At 38.9% G+C, this 22,520-nt stretch overlaps 1 long non-coding RNA gene and 1 pseudogene across 1 annotated transcript; one reads left to right on the top strand and one right to left on the bottom strand.

The window, feature by feature from the left end:
• Positions 1–6,323: 6,323 nt before the first annotated feature.
• Positions 6,324–13,257, bottom strand: LOC122640806 (annotated as a pseudogene).
• Positions 13,258–21,765: 8,508 nt separating this feature from the next.
• On the top strand, positions 21,766–22,055 carry LOC122639739. Its single transcript, XR_006329564.1, has 3 exons — positions 21,766–21,782; positions 21,872–21,916; positions 22,003–22,055. It is a non-coding gene; the product is annotated as an uncharacterized LOC122639739 (long non-coding RNA).
• The last annotated feature ends 465 nt before the right edge of the window (positions 22,056–22,520 follow it).

Genomic DNA, 22,520 nt, shown 5'->3' with positions numbered 1-22,520 from the left:
ATGCCAACAATAATATCATACCTCAACAATTTCCATTTAACTCTCATAACAATAATAAGAAATAAGAGTGAGAAATAATGTAATCAATTACTATATTATAGCACAACAATTGTATTACACCTACATGTATGGCATATTCCCACTCACCTTGTTATGCTTGTGTTTGCGAAGCTGGACTGATTCTCGAGTTGGTTGTCGTTAGATTCGATGACCAAATGATTATTCCCTTTAATTATTAAGTCATACACAAGTATTAAGATATGCTTGAGTGTTGGTGGGATCCTAAGGTAGCCTTAGGGTTAGGTTAGAATAGGTTTAGAATCACATTTAGGTTTAGCGGTAGTTACAAAAATTTAAAGGAAAAATGGAGAATTTTGTATGTACATTTCAGATCACACAGGAGTTATATCGTTTTACTAAACAAGGATCAATCTCCCAGAATAGAAGACAGAACATGCTACCTAACTCGAAGTGGTATTTTAGCCCATTTATGTGGAGGCACAGTGTTTGGGTCCAATCGGGGTAAAATACCCCAAAAACCTGAACCGGACTCTTGGGTGGATTCTGGTCTGAGTCCATCTCTGGGTCCACCTGAAAACAGAATAGGTGTAGACTCTTATTGTGGATTCTGGCCTGAGTCTACCTCTGGGTCCACCTAAAAACAGAATTGGTGTAGACTCTTATTATGGATTCTGGTCTGAGTCCACCACTGGGTCCACTTGAAAACAGAATTGGTGTGGGCTCTTATTATGGATTCTGATCTAAGTCCACCTCTGCTGAATCCGAATTTCTAAGATTTGAGCTTCTCAACTTGATTTCACTTGGGTTTTAAGCCATAAGGGCTTGGGGAAAAAGGTCACTAAGCCATCTAGGGTCATAATACTCTACTCTTATCAAAGGATTTGTTGGGTTCAATGAATAAATCATTCAAAAAGACTCAAATCTAGAGTTTGCCATTAAAATTCCTAGATTTAAGTGAGAGGTTAAATGGAAGGTCAAGAGTGGTCATAGAGATGATTTAACTTTAATTTTAATAGATTTCTAAAGGAACTATCAAGGATTAATATTGGATGAGAGAATAGGTTTGACAAATTAGCCATGGGGCTTTACATAAAAATGGAAGAGAGAGTGAGATTCTTACCTACAAAATGAAATTAAGCTCCCAAGTTGTTGCTCTTCTTCTTCTTCTTCTTCTTTCTTTTCCTTTTCTTATTATTATTATTTTTTTTTAGTAGTATAGAATGATTCAACCGTTTGAGTCTTTTGTCTAGATAGGAGAATTGGCCCAAATCTCATTAAGGACACCTCCACCTTGCATGTGCAAGGTGGCTTTGTCCACCAACCCATTTTTTCTTCCTAGCCACCTCCTACTTCTCTATGCACCAAGCCACCTCATCTTCCCTAGCCACCTCCTACTTCACTATTTGTCCAACAAGCCACCTCTTACTTCTCTAGCCATCTCCTACTTCCCTATTTATTTGAGTAATACTATATTACCTATGTGCTACATGAATAAATAAATCATATATATATATATATATATATAAATATAAACATCATATTATTATATTGTATATAATCTATATTAAATTAATATGATAATACTTCTTAAATTATAGTAACATTATTATAATATAATCCATTTAAATAACATATACTAATGTATTACACATAATTCTTAAAATTTCGTATCTGACCGGCATCGGATACAAAGCTGGATCCAAGCTTGGGTGTGAATCCGTGTGTGGATCCGATGTACCCTGTTATTTAGCCCACACTGGACTCAAAGCTAGATCCAAGACTCTGCTTGCATCCTTTCTTGCCTCTGATGCCTTATTTATAGCTTTTCGCTCATGAAATCCTAGGGCTCTTCTCTGGGGATCTTCCCCACTTACTAATACACTCTTGCTAGAAATATTTAAGTTTTAAATATCAAACACGGCTTATGCTTGTCAGTTAGTGGGATTTACCACGATCCGTACATCTGTCGATGGGTCTTGCAACTACACAGGGGAGGTATCCATTATTTTATTGGTATATGACGCATTGCTGAAAAGGTTCTTTCTTCATCATCTACTCGTTCGAACACCCAACTAAAATCCCATAACGTACTTGATGCTACAACTTCGGGTTCCGAATTTATAATCGAATTCGGGTTAGGGTTCGGGTTTCGGACTTACAACCAAAATTCATTACTCACTAGCAATACCAACATTAGGTCTGGTTTTAAGATGATCACTGCATTTATATAGAAATCCAGCTAATACACCAATCCTAGGTCTGAATTTGTTAGAATGTGGGAAGAAAATGGAGAGTGCATATAGGTTACCTCAGGTCAGGGTAAGACAACAAATGGGATGCAGTTTTTCAAGCTTTTCACAGTTTTCTCCTTATTTCCCTTCATCTTCTCTTTATTCTCTTCTCCCTTCTCCTTCTTTCTTGTCTAAAAATGTGTGAAATAAGGTTTTTAGAGTCTATTTCATATTTATTGACGAAGGCTACTAAGGCCTATTAGGTTTGTGTCTTTTATTTCATAAATCTCATTATTTCTCTACCTGGACCATGTGGGCCCACCCCCTTGGCCTCATATGGTATATGAAGATGTAGGTGGGTGTCACAATGTGATGGGATATGTGATTGAGAGTTTATCCCGAAGCACTAGGCCCCACAGACAACAATTCATTACTAGGGGTTTCAGAACCCTCTGGATGATGTTGTCCGGATGATCAATGATTGACCGATATGATTGTCCGGATGATCATAACTGCATTGTTTAGACTGGATTTTCTCCAATGTTCTTGCCTACACTCAAGAGTGTTTAGTAGGGATTATGCCCAGTAAAATGATGTTACTCTACTATGCATATGCAGATTAACACCACATGATTAAGTTACTTACCACCAATCATCTGGAAGTTCAAGCGGATATCTTCCTCCTACTCTCTTCACACCAAGAGCATGTACACAGAGGGTATTCAACAATCACACTTAACACCTTGACTGCTACAGCCCACATGTCACCAGTGTTGACAGTTGTTGGGGCAGCACCTATTAAAAAGAGTTCAAATTAGATCGCTTTCAACACGGATGTAACATAATGTTTTATGACTATTAATATTACTATGTTGTTGTTGCCGAGAAACTAGTAAATAGCTCAAAGCTCAAGCAACCACTACCTACCATCAGTTGAGGTCTAAAGCTTGTTTTGTCTCTAGAAATTTTCTCCAAGTGAATGATAGAAAAGATTAAAGATACCACCCAAAAACTTTGCAAATTGGGGATGCCACTTTTTTTTTGCAATATTCTCCCCCTCCTCCTTCTCTTTACTTAATTAAGAATTCTTAGAATCTTACAAAGTTTGTTTTTTTTTTAATATTTTTTGGTCGACCTATTTCCGTTTGTCTTGCTAACAACTCTTAGTCCTTTTGTTGTTGTTTCTTTCATTTAAAATTCTACTCTTTTTTTTTAAAAAAGTTTTACTAATTGTTTGTTATGCATGTCTGGATGCTCTCGGGGTGAATCAAACTACATAAAGTTCATTTATGGTTTAAATATGCAACAATGCCCCACCTCTATCAGTCTAACTCTTAATTAAGGAACCTAATGCTAGTAATTCTATTTTAGTTATTGAGGGAATCTTGTTTCATCTTTTCAAATTCCATTTTTCCTTTCTGTTTGTTCCTAACGGTGTTTCATATATATCCTTTAATTTAACCTCTCTCTCTCTCAATGCCCGGCCCAGGGGTCATGTATATCCTTTAATTTAACGTCTCTCTCAAAGTAGTAAACAAGCATTAATGTTTTGGAAATAAATCCTTTACAATTCCCTAACCAAGGAGTGTAGTACAGTTCGAGGTTGAGAGCTTGACAAGTGGAAGATGCAACATTTAACGGTGTCGAGCTCGAGAAGAAAGAAGAAAAAACTGGATCAATCAAGCTTGTGCCGTTGGATGAAACATCTTCCATGCGTTGAGCTCTTAGCCCCGAACTGCACTACACTCGCCCCCATGAAATAAAAATTCACATCTATGTTGATGCCTCTGCACGCCCTCTCATTGGACTCGCACTGGTGCAGGCGTTACATGACCAAATATTGATCTCTTGGTTTTTTTTATTATTATTCTAGTCTTTGATAACTTGTATACATCGCAATTTGATATTCACTAATTTTTCTTTCATTCCCAAGTCCAAGCAACTAAACATTGATCATAAACTCTTAATAATTAGTTTACGGAAAAAAAAACTCTTAATAATTAACAAATGATACAATTAAAAAGGATTAAATTACTCTTAGGCGTTAGGGGATGCTCATAGTGGTTATAGTATTTAGGAAGTTCAGAAACAAGAATTTAGAAAAAAACGAGAATCTAGACCATTCAACTCAGAAAGGAGAGGACCAAAACACTCGTGCTTTTTCAAAAGTTTCTCTCTAAAGGTATATTTGACCATATAAGGTATCCAAGTCACTTCGAAGAATCTAGGCCATTCAACTCGATTCGAACAGTACAGAATCTCTAGATGGTTTACAATGCGATCAAGCTGGTGGGGATCCTCTGCTTCCCTCGTAGTATAAATAAATGAGAGGGAGCTTTGTTGCAATTGGAAACCAGAGCCGACAGCGAAGCCAAACAAGAGTAGTACCTAGCTAGTACACCTTGAGTGAGGTAAAGTCGTAGAGAAGAGACAGAGTAAAGAGAGAGATAGTTGAAAAGAGTAGCAGGCATGGCCAAGGAAGGGAGAGAAAATCATCCTTCTTCTCCATCTTTAACGGGTTCAAAACCGGCAAGGGGAGGAAGTCAGGTGACGGAGGAGACGATATGTGGGACGATGCAGTGAACCTGAGAAGAGTACAACACAGCGACGAAGACAAAGACCGTTGGGTTGCTGAACCTGACATTGACAGGAAGGCCTCCGCTTTCATCGCTAGATTCTATGAGTCTTGTGTCTCCGAATCTGAAATCCAAACTATTAAGATATGACAGGAGATCGAAGGAAAAGATTTTAAGTTCTCATCGTATTAGTCGTTAATCAAATTTAATCACCCAATTTCATTCTTTTTCCATTTTCAAATTCATTAGAGATGTAATTACTCAGTGCGAATACATTTATGTAATTCCTTGCTTCAATCTTGAAGCTTGTGTACATTCTTTCTCTGATTATGTTGTTGTCGGTTGTGACCTAATTTTTTATCTTTAAACAAAAAACGGAGCTTGAGTACGAACAGAACGCAATGGGCATATATCTATACCCAGCCACACACACCTGAACAGTGGATCATACTACTCACCAGATGAGTAGATGGTGCAGAGTAATGTTCTTGAAAGGCAAATTAAATTAGAACATAAGTATTTAATTCCATTGGGTTATTGTTGTGTATTTAATCCGTTCATTCCATATACTTCTGATAATCTTGTTTGGATATTACCAAAAAAAAAAAAAATAATCTTGTTTCGATCTCTGAATATTTTTTGTTTTCTCCTTTTAAAAGTACGTAATTACATGAAAGATTAGTTCACCGATTTACAGGTGAACGGTTTTCAAGGCTTACATTGAGGAGGTGGTGAAGATATGGAGATAATTAGATAACCATTTAATTCCTTTGGGTTATTATTGAGGAATTTGAATTCCTCAATAGTTATATAATCCCATACAAGATTGATTTTTGTTTTTTCTTCCAAGTTTCTTCCTTGTTTTTTGCTAAAGGTCAGCAATGTATGTATTGATATGAATAAAAAGGAGATGTTACATAAAGGACTGGAAAACTACCTACGAACCTTCTCCGAAAGAGGAAGAAAACCCTAATGCTCAAAAGAGCGAATTAAGTAAATCTGTAATAAGACCGGCCTATCGCATTTGGAGCAGCCTCGTGCTCAGGTTTGGATCGAACAGGGCAAGGACGAGACAAATCACGCTAACATAAGGGAACTCGCAAGCTCCTCAGAATACTCCAATGGAGATTAAACTCAATAATATAAGGAAAATTTACACATACCACCCCTGAGGTTTGACGAAAGGATATTTTCACCCCCCAGTTTTGGAAAATTATGCGTACCCCCCTGAGGTTTGCAAACGATAACAAATAAGCCCATTCCGTCAGTTCATGACTGACGGTGTTAAAAACATGGGATGAAATGACAAATTGCCCATACAAAGAAAAAAAAAACCTGCAACTCATCTCCCCAAATCGATTGGGGAAGATGAGTTGCAGGTATCCTTGTAGGCATGGTTGAGTTTTAATGTCCTTTATCATCTTCCCAAGTAAAGGACGAGTTGAGAAGAAAGAACGAAAGAAAGGAAAAGATTTTAATGTTCTTTTTTGTTTTCCTATAACAAGAAGACCTCCATGGCATTTTTTAAAGAATTGCAGACAGGGCAAGAATCGAGGAAGGCTGCGCAAGACTTGCACGAACAAAGATGCCTACAAGGGAGGAAAAGGACGCACGACCTTCGAGAATTGCAGACCTTACAAGCCATCTTTCTCCTTGGCTCCTGTTCTTCATTGTATCTGGCTTCTTCTCTTCCTTTCTCTTCCCTGTTATGCTCCGGAGAGACATCGCAAAAAGACTCTGCGTCATCTACTCCGGCAGAAGGAAACCAGTAAGCATTCTCTCACCTGTTCCAGTGTATTAGTCAGAGCCACAACCATGGCCTCGTTCTCTTTAGCGACTTTTTGCCAAGCTTGGTTCTCCATGTCTACCCTTCTCAAGCATTCTTCCAGCTCTATTGTTCTTTTGGCCGCTCTTGCAATGGCTTCATCCTTCCGTTTCAGTAAGCTCAACGCCTTTGATTCCATCTTTTTTACAAGGGTCGCCATTTGTTGCTTCCTTTGTTCATGTAAAGCTGATCTGAGTCTCTCATTCTATGTTTTTTTCCCACCAAATAAACAGAAAAGAAACATCAAAATAAGATACTGTAATCAATCATATACAGAACAATCAATAAAAAAATAGATGCAGTTCCTTTTTACCTGTAATAGAATAAAACGATCAATCTCCAATGCTTGCTTATCAATCTGAGCAGCTAAAGACTCTGAGAAAGCCATTGAAACAAGATTACCATTGAAAGAAGAAGAAACCACCAGACTATTTTCGAAACCCAAGGTCTGATTTCTCTGTATATTGAGATTCTGTAACTGCTGCATCTGTTCTTGCTGTTGAGGATTGAAATATAAATCATTAAACCCAACACTACCACCACCATCACAGGAATCCATCCATTCCTGCAATCCGAACAAAGGAAAACCCAGATTCTCCGGATACTGCTGCGCTTGAACAGCCATCATGAGAACAAAATTAGAACTAAATCACCAAAACTCACTCTCTTTTCTTCCTTTCGCTCCAGGGAAGAAAGAAACTCAAAGAGGTTGTTAGGACTAGTTGGGGGTACTGGGTATAAGGGGATATCAGTTGTTGTTGTTGTTGTAGCAAGTAGTGTAGTTGGATGGATCAAAAGGCACGCGTGATTTCCATATCTCCAGCCAAATTCTTCTTTTTTTTTCCTCTTTTTCCTTCTGGTTGTTCGCTTCTGTTCTGGTTTTGATATGTGTGAAGAAACCGAAAAAAACCCAAGAGGGAAAGAAAGGTGGTGGGATCCCTTTTATAAGTAACCTCCTGATTCACGATATCTTCAAACGGACTAACTCCTTGGTCATTCTGCCTTTCCCTCTCTTGGATTCCAGTCAAGAATCGGTCGGGTTGGGTATCAAAACTTTGATGCGCAAAAGGGTTTTGATTTGGGATTTTTTCCCAATTTGAAACCCTAAATTCCTTAAAGGTTGAAAGGGTTTTGAAACCTGCAACTCATCTTCCCCAAAATCGATTGGTGTTTTTTTTTTTTTTTCTTGTAAGGGCAATTCCGTCAGTTCAAGTCTAATTTTTAACAGTGTTAGTCATGAACTGACGGAATGGGCTTATTTGTTACCATTTGCAAACCTCAAGGGGGTACGCAGAATTTTCCAAAACTGGGGGGTGAAAATATCCTTTCGTCAAACCTTAGGGGTGGTATGTGTAAATTTCCCATAATATAAAGTCTGCCTTCTTCCTTATTACAATAGGTCTTATTATAGGATTTCCTCAACCCAATCTAATGAGATTTACTAACTAGGAACATACCCATACCATACTAAATAGAATAAAATCATACTATATTAAATAGGATTCTAAGAAAATATAGAAAAATAACTAGGTAAGAATCCTTATTGCAACAGCTAAGCACTCAGCCCAATTAGCCACGTTGAACTTGAGCCCTTATCCTTTAAGACCGTCGGAGGGTTTTTGGGTGATTGAGCATGGCTTCCACATCTTCTACTACTGATTGTATGCCTGCATCATTCCCTCCCGGTTTAGAACAATAGACCCCAAATTGGCGTGACCATCATGACGAATCATCGAGGTAGGGCGTCAAATGTCATACATTAAAGACATCAGGGGTGTGAATGTGGGATGGAAGCTTGATGCGATAGGCATTAGAATTGATACGTTCGAGCACTGCAAGAGGACCCACCTTGTGAGCATTGACCTTGTGATAGGAACCAGTGGGTTGTCACTTAGGTGGCAAGTACACCCATACGAAATCACCGGGCTCAAACAGAACTTCACGCCGATGCTTATCAACAGCCTGTTTATAGGCTGCACTACTGGTCATTAGATGGCATTGCACGTCGTCATGAACGAGCTATAGTTGTGAGACCAAATCAGTAACCGATGTGAGGGGCTGCACTGGAAAGGGAATCGGAATGAGGTCAACGGCTGTCATGGGCTGACGACCATATACGACCATAAACGGACTATAACCCGTCGATCGGTTGACAGAGCAATTGAAAGAAAATTTGCCTTTAGCGAGATGACTTTCTCAAGAGTGTGGATTGTCGCCTATTAGATTGCGCAATAGGTTTACCAATGAACGATTGACCACCTCCGTTTGGCCATCCGTCTAAGGGTGAAAGACAGTGCTAAACTATAGGGAGGTCTCCAAGCACCTCCACCATTGGCGCCAAAAATGGCTGAGGAATTTTATGTCCCTATCAAAAGTAATAGTCTTGGGTAGCCTATGAAGTTTAAAAACCTCTCAAAAAAATAACTCCCTATGCGAGAGGCATCCATTGTTGTGCGACAGGGGATGAAATAGGCCATTTTAGAAAAATGATCTACCACCACAAATACTGAATCCATGCCCTTTTGAGTGCATGACAAGCCGAGAACAAAATCCATGGAAATGTCGGTCCAAGGGGCTTATGGAATGGGTAATGGCAAATAGAGACCAACATTGGTGGCGTGGCCTTTACTCACCTGGTAGATATGACACCGCATCACAAACCGATGTACATCACGCTTTAAATGTGGTAAAAAATACTTGGTAGCAACCAACTGAAGTGTCTTATCCTGTCCGAAATGGCCTTCATTATGCACTTCTAAAATGATTTTCTGACGAAGGGAACAATCAGGGATGCACAGGTGATTCCCCTGAAATAAGAAACCGTCACAATAGGTAAACTTGGACACCTGGTGAGTGGCAACAGTGGCGAGCACACGAGAGAAATATGGGTCATCAAAGTATAGCTCCTAGAATGAGTCAAAACCCAACACAGTGGTGCCCATGGTGTACAACAGCATGCATTTGCGACTGAGGGCATCTGCCACCTGATTTTGGGAACTAGCCTTGCGTTTGAGGATCAAATTGAACTCATAAAAATTCTGCCCACTTTGCACGTTGGGAACTCAACTTTTGCTGGCTGGAAATATATTTGAGTGTCTCATGGTCTGTATACAAAATAAATTCCCGATGGATGAGGTACTATCGCCAATGTTCCAAGGTGCTAAATAGAGTGTAGAACTCTAGATCATAAGTGCTATACCGCAGCTGTGCACCACTGATCTTCTCACTAAAGAATGCTATAGGTCGGCCAGCCTGGCCGAGGACAGCACCAATGCCGAAACCTGAGGCATCACAATGCACCTCAAATAACAAGGTGAAGTCCAGCAACGCAAGAACAGGAGTCATGCTAAGTTTCATCTTGAGCTGGTCGAAGCTTGCTTGGGCATCTGTAGTCCATTCAAAAATTCCCTTTTTCATACAGGCAGTAAGAGGAGCGGCAATAGTACTAAACTGGGGAATATCGCCTGTAAAAAGACGCCAGCCCATGGAAACTACGCACTTCGTGGATATTCTTGGGGGTTGGCCAGCTCTTGATTACTTCAATTTTGGAGTTGTCAACTGCTATTCCTTCTCCTGAAATATAAAATCCTAAGAAAAGGATCTTGGATACCATGAAGTAGCACTTTTCTGGAGCTGCAAATAGGCACTCCTGTCGCAACAAGAAGAGAATGTCGTGGACATGCTGCAGATGCTCATCAATGTTCTTACTATAAATTAAAATGTCATCAAAATAGATAACTGCAAACCTGCCCAAGAAGGGGCAAAGCACCTGAGTCATGAAGCACATAAATGTAGAAGTGACATTGGACAGACTGAACGACATCACCAGCCATTCAAACAGTCCATCGCATGTCTTGAACGCGGTCTTCCATTCGTCGCCGGCACGGATCCGGAGTTGGTGATATCCACTCTTGAGATCCAATTTGGAGAAAACTGTTGCGCCAGCTAGCTGATCTAGCAAAACATCCAACCTTGGAATGGGGAAACGGTATTTCACCGTTATTTTGTTGATGGCCTGACTGTCGATGCACATCCGCCATGTGCCATTCTTTTTCGGAACAAGCAATGGGGAACGACGCAAGGGCTTAGACTTTCCCTGAAAAAGCCTTTAGCCATCAATTCTATAACTTGGCGCTGCAGTTCTTCATGTTCTACAGGGCTCATTCCGTAGTGAGGAAGGTTGGGTAGCGTGGCGCCCAGCACTAAGTCAATCTGATGTTGAATTTCGCGCATGGGTGGAAGTCCTTGTGGAAGGTCAGCTGGAAAAATATCTTGGAATTCATGCAATAAAGTCTGTATGAGTGGAGGAACTTCTTTCACTGCCATATCAGAATTAGTGGTCTTATTCAACAATAAATACACCACATCAACATTTGCTAGAGCACCACTAAGGTCTCTAAATGTAAGCAAACCAGGAGAGGACGGGCTTGGAATAGTAAGGGGTTCCTTGGAAGGAGCCAATGTGATTTTCCTTCTGTGTGTGAAGGTGTAAGTATTATCGTACCCATCATGCAACGTTCGTTTATCAAACTGCCAGGGTCGCCCAAGAATGATATGGCTCACATCTATTGGTAGGACATTGCACCAAACAGTATCAAAATGAGTGGCAGCAATTGATAAGGAAATCAGACATTGTTTTGTATGGAGTGGGGTGGTCTTTCAATTTCAGTTGCAGTTTTTGGGCTGCTTCCTCTGACACCACATTCTCGCAACACCCTGAGTAGATGATGAGTTGACACACCCTCTTGGAAACAGTGCATGTTGAGTGGAATATGTTATATCGCAGCCATCGGTCTTCCAACTCAACTCGTAAACTAAGGAAGACTCGACGCATCATGAGTAACTCACCAATATCAGCATGTAGGGTCTTTCCAACATCATCTCTTGTTCATTCTCAATCAGGTGGCCTTTACCGCTAGGCCTGCTAATAACACTATGGCAAGAGTCAGCTCGGTGCCAAAGCTCGCCACAAGCATAACACCGGGTATTGGCCATAGAACGTTGGCCTGGATTTGTTACCTGAGTGGGGCAGTTATCGATGGTGGTGGGGGACTGTCCGAACCTGTTCGATGGGGTGACTCCACTCTGAGTTCGGGTTGGGGGGGTGAGCACTGTTGCCTCTGTTGTCACGAGCGTTCAATCTTTAATGCCCTTTGATGGGCATCACTCAAATCCCAAATTTCCAAGACTTCAATCACCTCTTAGATGTAAGTTTGTAAACCACCAATATATTTGTGTACTAACGTCTCCTCTGGATCACCAATATTGTTTTGAATCAGTAGTTCATTAAATTCAGAAGTATATTGTTCGACGGTCTTCATACCTTGCCTCAAATGCTGGAATTGATGATACAAATCTGTTTTATATGTTCCCGGCAAAAAATACTTGCGAATGTGTTCTTCCATTGTGCGCCAACTAGTAACGGGCCTTCGACCATCATGCCGGCGAGTTTGTTTCTCTCATTGCCACCACACGACAACCTTCCCTCTCAGCCGTGTGACAATAAGACTAACTTTCTTATCGCCCGGTACTAATCTAGCATCAAAGACCTCATTCACCAATGCCAACCAGTCTACAAGTTCGTTAGGGGACTCGATTCCATTATGTTCTAGGATGTCGCCCTCCAACTTTCGAAACCAATCAACCTCTCGCTCCTCCCAAGCAGGTTATCGCAGTGGACTCTCAACAAATGCATGTTTGTCTTCCCCCGATGAAGATGATGGACTGCCGACGGTACTACCTGATCTACTAGAATGACGAGAAGAGATTCGCAAATGCTCCATCTCAAGATTCATTGGAGCAATCTGTTGTCGTAGTTGAGTATTCTCATCCCTCAATGTGACGTCTTCTACACGGCCAGTGTGACCTCCCCTACGCTTGGGAGCCATGCTTTCTGCACCCTGTTAGCTTTGATACCAGAATGGAGCAACCTCGTGCTCAGGTTTGGATCGAACACGGCAAGGAGGAGACAAATCACGCTAACACAAGGGAACTCGCTAGATCAAACTCAATTTTATTCAATTCTGCCTTCTTCCTTATTACAATAGGTCTTATTATAGGATTTCCTCAACCCAATCTCAATCCCCAAGCCTAATGAGATTTACTAACTAGGAACATACCCATACCATACTAAATAGAATAAAATCATACTATTTTTTTTTGCTAAAGGTCAGCAAAGAATATATTGATAAGAAAAAAGAAAAAACAACTATTTAACGTCCAGGCATACCCAGACGATTATAGAGAACAAAGCAAAGGCCTCACGGACCTTCCCCAGAAAAAAGGGAAAACAGCAGATCCCCCACTACTCAAATCTAAATCGAGATCTCCTTAGCGCATCCTCTAACAAGAAAGCATTAACAACCGACACAAAATTAGACACTACAAGCAGAGAATCACCATTTGAAGCAGTAGCCCTCGCCAGATGATCTACAATCGGATTAGCCTCCCGATAACAATGAGTGATTTTCCAAGAAATGGTCTGAAGGAAAGGTAACAGGCCAATCCACTGCTGCGTAACAAACCAAGGATAGATCCCCCCTGAACAGCCTTGCACACTGCAACTGAGTCACATTCAATCCATAATCGGGTAACACCCAATTCCTTGCCCTTAGAAAACCATGAAAAATAGCCCAAAATTCTGCCACATAATTGGATGAAGGTCCAAGAAAAATACTAAATGCAGATATAGGCACCGCCAGGTCATTCTGGAAAACACCACCCACACCTGCTCTACCAGAGTTCCCCAACGAGCTACCATCAGCATTAAGCTTCACCAAACCCTTAGGAGGTCGACACCAGTGCACCTCTCTAATAGAGCAAGCCGGCTTAGGGAGAGTAGGAATTGAGAGGTGTCACTACAAGAAATTGGTTGAACAGCGGCACTTTGGGTTGAGCTATTGCAGCATTTTTTACAAATGTCATCTTATATGAAGATATACCGACATTTTGTTAAAAATGCCGTCATATATACAGGTATAACGGCGTACAGATGCAAACGTCGTCATATATGATTATATAACGGCGTTTGTGCACAATCGTCGTTAAACAAATTAGTTTCCACGGCGTTTTCTTCAACAAGTGCCACCGTAGCTTATCGTTTAAAGATGATTTAATATTTTATTAACGGCATTTTCAAAGAAATGTCATTGTATGTTGCAATACAACGGCGTTTGTAAATAAACGCCGTATAAAATAATAGATTTTCAAACCCAAAATTGTTTTCACTTCGCCGCGCTTTTCGTCTCTCTCTCTAAAACCTTTTTGTTTCCCCCGCTCTCTGCATCTCTCTCTCAAAGTTTTCTAAAAAATCTTTTCAAACTCCAGAGCAGTGCTCTTTTTCCTCTATCAAGCCACGGAGCAACTGTCAACTCTCTCACTATTCCAGACTTCTCTGCCGCTGCGATCTCCTCTTTGCCTACCGCGACCGCACTGCCACTGTGATCTCGTCTCTCACTGCTCCCGGCAAATACCGTAGGTGGGAGTGAGAGTTAGGACAAATATAAAGTGGGAAAGAAGGTAAATTGAGCAGGTGGGAGAGAAAAGAAGAGAGAAAGAGGGAAATGGAGAGAGAACGTGAGTGAGAGAGAAAGAAAAGGATAGAGAACGTGAGAGAGTAGAAAGAAAAGGAGTTTAAGGCTTTCTTCTTCAAGGTTTTTTGATTGGAATGATCGAGGTTTTTCTCGATTCAAACCAGATCTGAGAACTGACTTTGCAAAATGCTTAAGTCGTTGATTCAATAGAGATTTACTGCAAGATGCCCTTGGAGCTTCCAGATTCACGAGTGTTTGGTTGCCGAATTATCTTTTAGTGAACATCCAACCTATTTTCCCTTGATTTTCTTCATTCCTGAGGTAAGATTCTTCCTCAAATTACATTTTAGTTGATTAAATTCTTGGGCCTTCTGTCCTATTTGATTATGAGATTCTATTAGGAGAAAATTTTGGAAATTCATGTTTAGGGTATTAGCTATGGGAGACGATTCATGTGTTTTTACCTAGTTCTCCATTTTCTTCTCATCTAATTGAATTTTTGTGGACAATGGAACTGAATTTGGTCTGGCATGGCAAATGCCGGCGAGACCATCGAATGGCTATTCTGTTGAAGGAATTTGACTTGTTGATTCATAGTTACTTTTGTTGAATGTATAATCTCAAGTCTTCATTTCTCATGCAATTCTGAGTTCATTTTGACCAATATTTTCTGATTGATATGAGCATTATGGTTCATGCTCTCTTTTCTTTTTTCTATTTTATTTCCATAATGAACCTCTGTAAATGATTGAACTGAGACCGAATTCTGGTCATTCCTGAAGTAACAATGGCCTTTCTTGTGGTCCATCTACCTTTGCCACAGCTGTCGTATTCTTTTGAAAACCTCGACTATAAAACCTCATGGTAATATGCTTCGAATCAAAGGGCTATAATCAGCCCTGGTTAAATTCCTAGATCGTGGGGCAGAGGAGCTTGGCCAGCAAAGAGAGAGAGACTGATGTGCGTGTGTGGGTTGTGTAAGTCCAGGTGCATGTGTGTTGCTGCCCAAGTGGCTGCGAGAGTGTGTGTGTCTTTGGGTGTTTATGTGGCTGCCCATTAGGCTGTATGTATGAGTGTGTGAGTGTGTGAGTGTGTGTGTGTGTTTGTGGTGTTTGGGTGCTTGGTTGAGGTTCAAGTGGCCTCAGCCACAGCTACTAACTGAAAAGAAAAGTAAGAAAGAAGAGAAAAGAATGAAAATAATAAGGAGAAGAGGAGGCGATGCTATTACTTGTGTTTATGTTTGCGTGTGTGTGCATGTGTTCTTGTGTGTATGTGTGTGGTTGCCATGTCCTAGTAAGTTGTGAGTGTGGTTGTGTGCATGTTTGGGATCACAACCACTGGTATTGGAAAGAAAAGAAAAGAAAAGAAAAGAAAGGAAAAGAAAGGAAGAAGATGAACCATTAAGGTGAGATGCTGCATCTTACTTTGGAAAACCTGCTGTAAGGGCTAAAATATTAGTTTATTCTTAATAGTTTAACCCTTGAGATTTAATCTAGGAGGGAAAATTTTTATAATCCATGAACAGGCGCTTGGGTTTTGGAATTGGTCATTCAACCTGTACATTGGGGAGTTCATAAAAATATTAGTTAATAAGTCAATTCTTGGAAATCTTTTCCATGTTGTGGAATTTGTTTAAATCAAAATCTCTATTATAGTGTAGTATGCATGTCCTTGAATTCATTTTTAGCCACTCTAATATTTTGTGGGAATTGCTTGAAATGCAACACCAGTAGGACTCTACAAAGTAAAAAAGATATACAAAATAATACTGCAATATTTCTTTCTACCTTATTACTAGCAAAGTCCTATCAAATAGGAGATATGTATTAGAAAATGTCTACAATAGAAGGATTTTTAGATACTTTAAGAGATTCTTCTTTAAGCTAGACAAATGCAGGAACCTTCTTGAAATGCTTAGGCATCTTGAGCCACCAACTCTTCTTATCCCTGCATTCAATGAGCACAATAGGCCCAAGCAAATATCAGCAATGTTTCACATGCTAATCAAATTCAACTAAAGGAAACTCTGTACATCCTTAGTCCTCCCAAAAGGTTTAAACACAAACGCCAATATTGGCACAGTGCTTTCAACCCTGGAATATTTACCATTCTGTATACTGATCCCTTTCACCTGTATTCCTTGTATGTCAGGGTTCTGTTTTGAGGTAGAGAAATAGCGTATCAGTATTCCCTGTATGTTAGGGTTTTGTTTTGAGGTAGAGAAATAGCATATCATGTTTCTTCTATGGCCTTCGAATGAAGAAAAATGTTTCTGATTTTGGATGAGTTGAGAAAACCACAACCAACAAGTGATGGACCCTCAAAGGTCAATCCCTATTATTGTAGGATAGGTTCTTTCGATGTTGAGAGCTTTGTAAGAAAGGTAAAGAAGTGAAAGAATTGAGTAGATACTAGAGGGGTTAAGGAGTTTATTTGTCTTGAAAATTAAGCATGCCATATAATGCAGTGATCCACATTGAAACGGTGCTTTCCTGATCCTATAATGGGTGGTTGTTTTTATCGTACGATTTATGTTCGGAACATTCCTTGTGATAAGTTAGACCATAAAATTAAAGACATATTTGGCGAGGTTTTAGTTTGATATTTTCTAGCATTCTTCTTGGAATGTGACATTAAACTTCATTATTATTGAGTGATATTTTGCAGAGTACTCATCTTTTTCTGTGTAGCAATTAAGTTTGGTGTAGAATGTTATACACTCATCCTGCTGTTCCTAGAGTGTTGTCCTGCAACACATTTATTGACATTGAATGCTCCTATTGGTGGGTGTTATGCAACCTGATCGGATTGTGATAAGGAGTTCTCTGCTAATAGCTAAGCAGTGGAAGGGTATTTGATGCCAATGTTATGATAGATTGATAGTTAATGGTTCTTAATGTTATATTACGAAGTATAAATTATTGAAAGGTAGAGTATGCACTTCAAATTTTAGAAGCAAGCAAATAAGAGATATGAAGAGAGAAGATGCTCTCAAAATTTATATGAGCTAATGTGTATATCTAATATTATATTCTATATACATGTATTCCTTTTCCATGTACAAAGTGAAATCCTAAGGCAATTCCCTAGAATAAAAAAAATGTGGGTGCTTATGGAAGACAAAGTGTGTTACTGGTTGAGGATATTGAGGAGGGTGACTCTAGTATTGATCAAACTTCAATGATAGTGATGGGTCATCCCTCATTTAGAACGAGCATGACGTGAAGCTTTAGGATGGAAAGGAGAGGTATGCTAAAGCCAAGGTAGACAAGGACGATGCACTGAGGCAGCAGCACGGCAAGGAAGAAAACTGAAAACCGCGGCAACGAAGGAAAGTAAGAATTGAGGCACTGAGGCAGCACCACGGCAGGGAAGCATAGCTACTGCTTCTCGAAAGTTCAGTAGCTAATCCAAGGTAGGCGAGGCGGCAGCAGCACTGCTTGGAAGAAAACTTAACGGGTTAAACAAAGGTAACCTCCACACCTTCGATGGATACTGCACTCTTCCAGATTCTGTTTTCAAATAATGTTTCTGCTGAGTAGTTGATCGAGTCCTACTTCGAGTAGGATTACACTTTTAAGACCTGCAACCCTGAATTCGGTACATGCTATTGTATGTTCTGTTGGTTCTAAAATTAATAGTGTATACTGATCTCCTATTGGATTTATAAATTTTGCAGTCTATTCTTTAATCTGAGTTTTAGTTGACTGATTTTCCCCTTTCCAAGTGTCACTAGGAATCCTTTATATTACATTGCAACTTGTAAAAGAGCTATCACAAACTGATCCTTGTGATCTATTTGGATTTTTAGGATCCCATCTTCTTCATCCACAACTAATTAACACTCTCTCATATATACTGTCATTTTGTCAAGCAAGGAAGCGTTCCCATTGATTAGCCAACATGAATGAAACTATTCCCCTTCTTTGGTTATAGAGGGATTTCATATAACGCGTCCAATTAGTTTGGGTCTCTACTTGATTTTATCCCTATTATGTGGCTTCATTTATTGATTAGTCTCTATTTGCTTGTATTTTATTTCATTGAGTTTTAAGGGCTAGATTCATCTTATGTTCTATTTGTTTCTTGAAAACCAAAGTCAATTTGATTGGTTGATTAGTTCATAATGTCATTTGTTTAAGTTCAACTTAGCAGCTGAAGTTTCATTGTTAGCTGTTGATACCCACCATTCAGACTTCCCTCTTTATTTTTCTTTTTCATGTTTTACATAGTGAACAATCAATGGGAAGCTTACTTGTTTTTTTTTTTTGGGTAAGGGGAAGTTTACTTGATACTTTATAGGTTATGATAGTCTACATATGAAAATATTGAATTTCTTGGTTTGACTTGTGTCTTGGTAGGGAAAGATAGATTGACGGGTTTGGCTGTTGAGGCAGCAAACAGAACTCTTCAAATGGCTCAAGTCAATGCTGATGACGTAGACTTTATCCTGCTGTGCAGAGCTACTCCGGACAATCTTTTTGGCAGTGCTCCTCAGGTACATCCACATGATTTAGGAATCTTGAAATGCTAAAGTTAAAGTAATCATTTTTGTAAGAAGAGGCAATTATAACTGTACTGTGGCTACAAAACATGTTTTCATTGGATTATGAATGAAGGGCTAAGTACTTTATAAGAGTAATATTTCATTATTAGTATAAAGAAGTGTGATGCTAGGTGATAAGGATCCAATTAAAACTCTATTTCTTGTTAGTTCATAAATTTCATTTTCTCTGTGTTATGCCATGCTTAGCTTAACATTGTGTTTCATTTATCATTCTTTGATATAGCTAAAGAGGAATAAGTTAGTTTATATAGTTGAGACCAAAGAGATATATTCATTTCTAACCTATTCTTAAACTTAGTTGACCATCCATACTACCTAATGTGCTTCATGTTTCTGTACCAGAGCATTCATTGTAACTTACCATCTTATGACAGTTCTAGAGATATACCATCAATTATTAGATTACAATCCCCTCAAGTGTGTTAAGGCATCAGTTAGACCTGAGCATCTCAAACTCAGAATTCTTTTTAGATGATTTGTGATGAATTTTGAATTTGTGCATTAAAGGACACGCTGTTTCAGTCAATTGATTTGGATAATTACTTGCTCAAGTCCTTGTTTCTGCGTATTGCTTATAAATGGGTCAGATTTGAGTTTGATTTGGACTATTGATCGCTTAATCTTTGTTTCAGTCCATTGCTTTTTAAACGTATCAGACTTTAACATGACTTGGATATATTTACTTAAGTCTCTTATTTCATCCCATCTCTGTGGATGTACTTCGAATCCGAAATGGGTAGGGTATTTGGTGAGGTATATCTCTGTTTTATATATGAATTTGGTTTGGATATAAAAATAGGTGATATGATGAATCTATTATCTTTGAAACAGGTTAATGAATGGAATATAGAAATAAATTTTTTTAAAACAAATTCATTTAGCGGCGTTTGTCTAAAAAGCCACTTAAAGTACACTACAAGAAATATGATTTTTGCCGACGGTAGAAATAGAGTTTCGTAGCCAAATATGATTTTCGATGACAGTTAGTTTATTACCTTCACCCTATATAATTTGGGCGGTGGTGTACAATTTTCCGTCGTGAAAAATATAATAGAACGACGCTTTGTATTTATTCGTCGGTAAAAATAAAATTAAGCGACGGCTTATAATTTTTTGTAGCAAAATATAATATTGGGCGACGGTTTACAATTACCCGTCGGCGAAAATGGAATTGGGGAGACGTTCACGGATTAACCGTAGTCGAAAATATAATGGGGGCAACGTTTTATAACTATTCGTCGTTGAAATTGAATTTGGGCGACGCTTTATACCTATCCATCGTTGAAAATACCTTACCAAAAAAAAAAAATCGTTGAAAATAAATTTTGGACGACGTTTTTTAGTTATCCGTCGTGGAAAATAGAATTTAGATGACGATTGGATTCTTACCGTCGTTGGGGAGTAGCTTTTAACTTGGCAATTTTCCTCTTCCCGCTTTTCTTTCTCTTAAACCCAAACAACACCCATTATTCCCTCACAAAATACCGCCATTCTCTCCTATTACTCTCCCCCCAAACTTATGCTCTCTCACTACTCAATCTCTCAAACCCTAATATCTCTATAGCCATAATCAGAAGTTCAGAACCCTATTTTCCCCCTCTATTGAAAATCCCTGCGCTCTATTATTCACTCAATCTCTCTCAAATCTTTCTCAATCGCTCTAATCCTCTTTCAATCTCTATTCCATTGCTCCACCGCTCCACCAGGATAAGGAGATAACGACGGAACCGACGGGCTTGAAGTTGAATGCATCGGTACTAGGTATTATTTTTAATCCCATTTTCATCGCCCGTGTAAAAGAGGAGAGTAGACGAGTAGAAGACTTTGAATAGCTAATGTCTTATTATTCATCATCAGGGGAAGAAGGAGACGAGGAACCAACGCTGTGAGAGTTGGAGATTTCAGCCTCACTCTGCATTTTACGATTTCATCATCTGAGAGATGGAGTTCTGGGGTAATCTTTTGCTCTATATTTGTTCTTTGATCATCTGAGATACTTTGGTGTCTATGTGTCTCCTTTAATCTTTTTCTCATATTCCAGATTTTAATGCATTTTATAGATTTCATAAAACTCTGTTCACAGAAAATCAAGTCCTATTTGAATGACAGTTATGCTTGCCAATTTTCATTACCTTGGAGTGCTTTGAGTGACAAGCTTTGTCAAATTTTCTATGTAGTTATGTAATATGCTGCTTTTTTCTTCTCTTTTATCCAAAAGAAATACAAGCTAGGCATAAGTTGCAGCTCTTATAGGGGCACATTCAACCCTATATTTGTGAGATGGGAAATCAAAAATTCTATTCAAGTTGTTTGTTGTTTCAGGTTGTATGAAACTATTTTAATTCTAATGTCTTTCAACTATTGCTACTAGAATTTTCAGTGTTTAAATTGATTGGATATTCAACTTGCATTTACACTTTGATTGTATCTGACTTGGCCATAGATGGTGCGTGGTGCTGCAAGTCTGCCACATGGTACTGGAAAGGTGACCTTCAATTTTCTTTTGTTCATTAAAAGGAAATATATTGCTTATTAGATTGTCCGGGTAGCTGTGTTTGCTGAAGGAGCAGCTGCAGATGAAGCTAGAGCTGCAAGGGCTGATATAGTTGGAGCAGATGAGCTTATTGAGGGAATCAAAAATAGTAATTTGCATACTCCAATATATGAAATCTCTGATCTCTGATAAATAAACCACTGAGAACTGAGAGGGAGAACTTTCCCTTTCAATTTATATATTATGACTGTCATAATACCTTGCCTTAATTTTTTAACACTATTATTTACATCCTTACGATAACGATATCATACCAGTAGGATCTAGAATGAGAATTGAGACCATGTAGAGAGAAAACAAAATTTGCTGTTTTTTGGCTATCACCAAGTCACTGTTACTTATCATGTTATCTCACTATATAATATTTTCTCTAATTTGAACTATATCATTAACTTATAAAACTTCTCAACTTGGATTCTTGCAGGTGGTGGAAACTCAATTTTGATAAGTTTATTGGGATGCCCCGTCTTGGAAAGGTATGGGATTTTTTATACTATTTATATTATGTATAACCGAATCAACTAGTACTTCTCTTCAAATAAAGGTTTTGATCTTCCTGTTACAGATAGCAAGAATTCTTGGACCACGTGGTTTGATGCCAAACCCTAAAGTGAGTTGTTCACTTGTTGATATTGAATGGATGTAAACATATGGATCGATCGCAATGCCCTTAATTATTTTCTTCCTGCTACATAGCTAGTTTCAGTGACCAGTGATGTTACTGGGGCAGTGCAAGAGGCGAGACATGGTCGTATTGATTTTAAAATTGACAAAATTGCCATTGTGCATGTGGGCCTTGGGAAGGTATGATTACTGATATACCATTTTTAATTGCATAGTTAAATTCAATTTTATTATCACAGTGGGTGAATGTACTGTGTGATTAGTAAGCTTGTTAGCCTGCAGTGAGTCACTTCTTTGGTATGGTTGAATGTCAGTTCTGGCATGTCTTAATTCATTTAATGTGATTTATTATATAATAACATCAGCAAATATATAGAGGAAAAGAAAAATTAAAGTCTTACTATATTCTGTTGCCCAAACCTTGTTCTGTGTTGACCATATGTAGGACAATCACAGGATACCCAAATTTGATAGAAATTTGATCTAATAATAGGGTGCCACAATGGTAGTATCTCCAATAGTTGCAACTAATGCAGCCTCCAGCCAAACTAGGTAGTCGGTTAGGTAAAAATATTCTAAAACTGCTGCTG

Source organism: Telopea speciosissima, chromosome 9 (genome assembly GCF_018873765.1).
Source record: "Telopea speciosissima isolate NSW1024214 ecotype Mountain lineage chromosome 9, Tspe_v1, whole genome shotgun sequence".
Lineage (NCBI taxonomy): Eukaryota > Viridiplantae > Streptophyta > Magnoliopsida > Proteales > Proteaceae > Telopea > Telopea speciosissima.
This window is presented reverse-complemented; position numbering and strand designations above follow the sequence as displayed.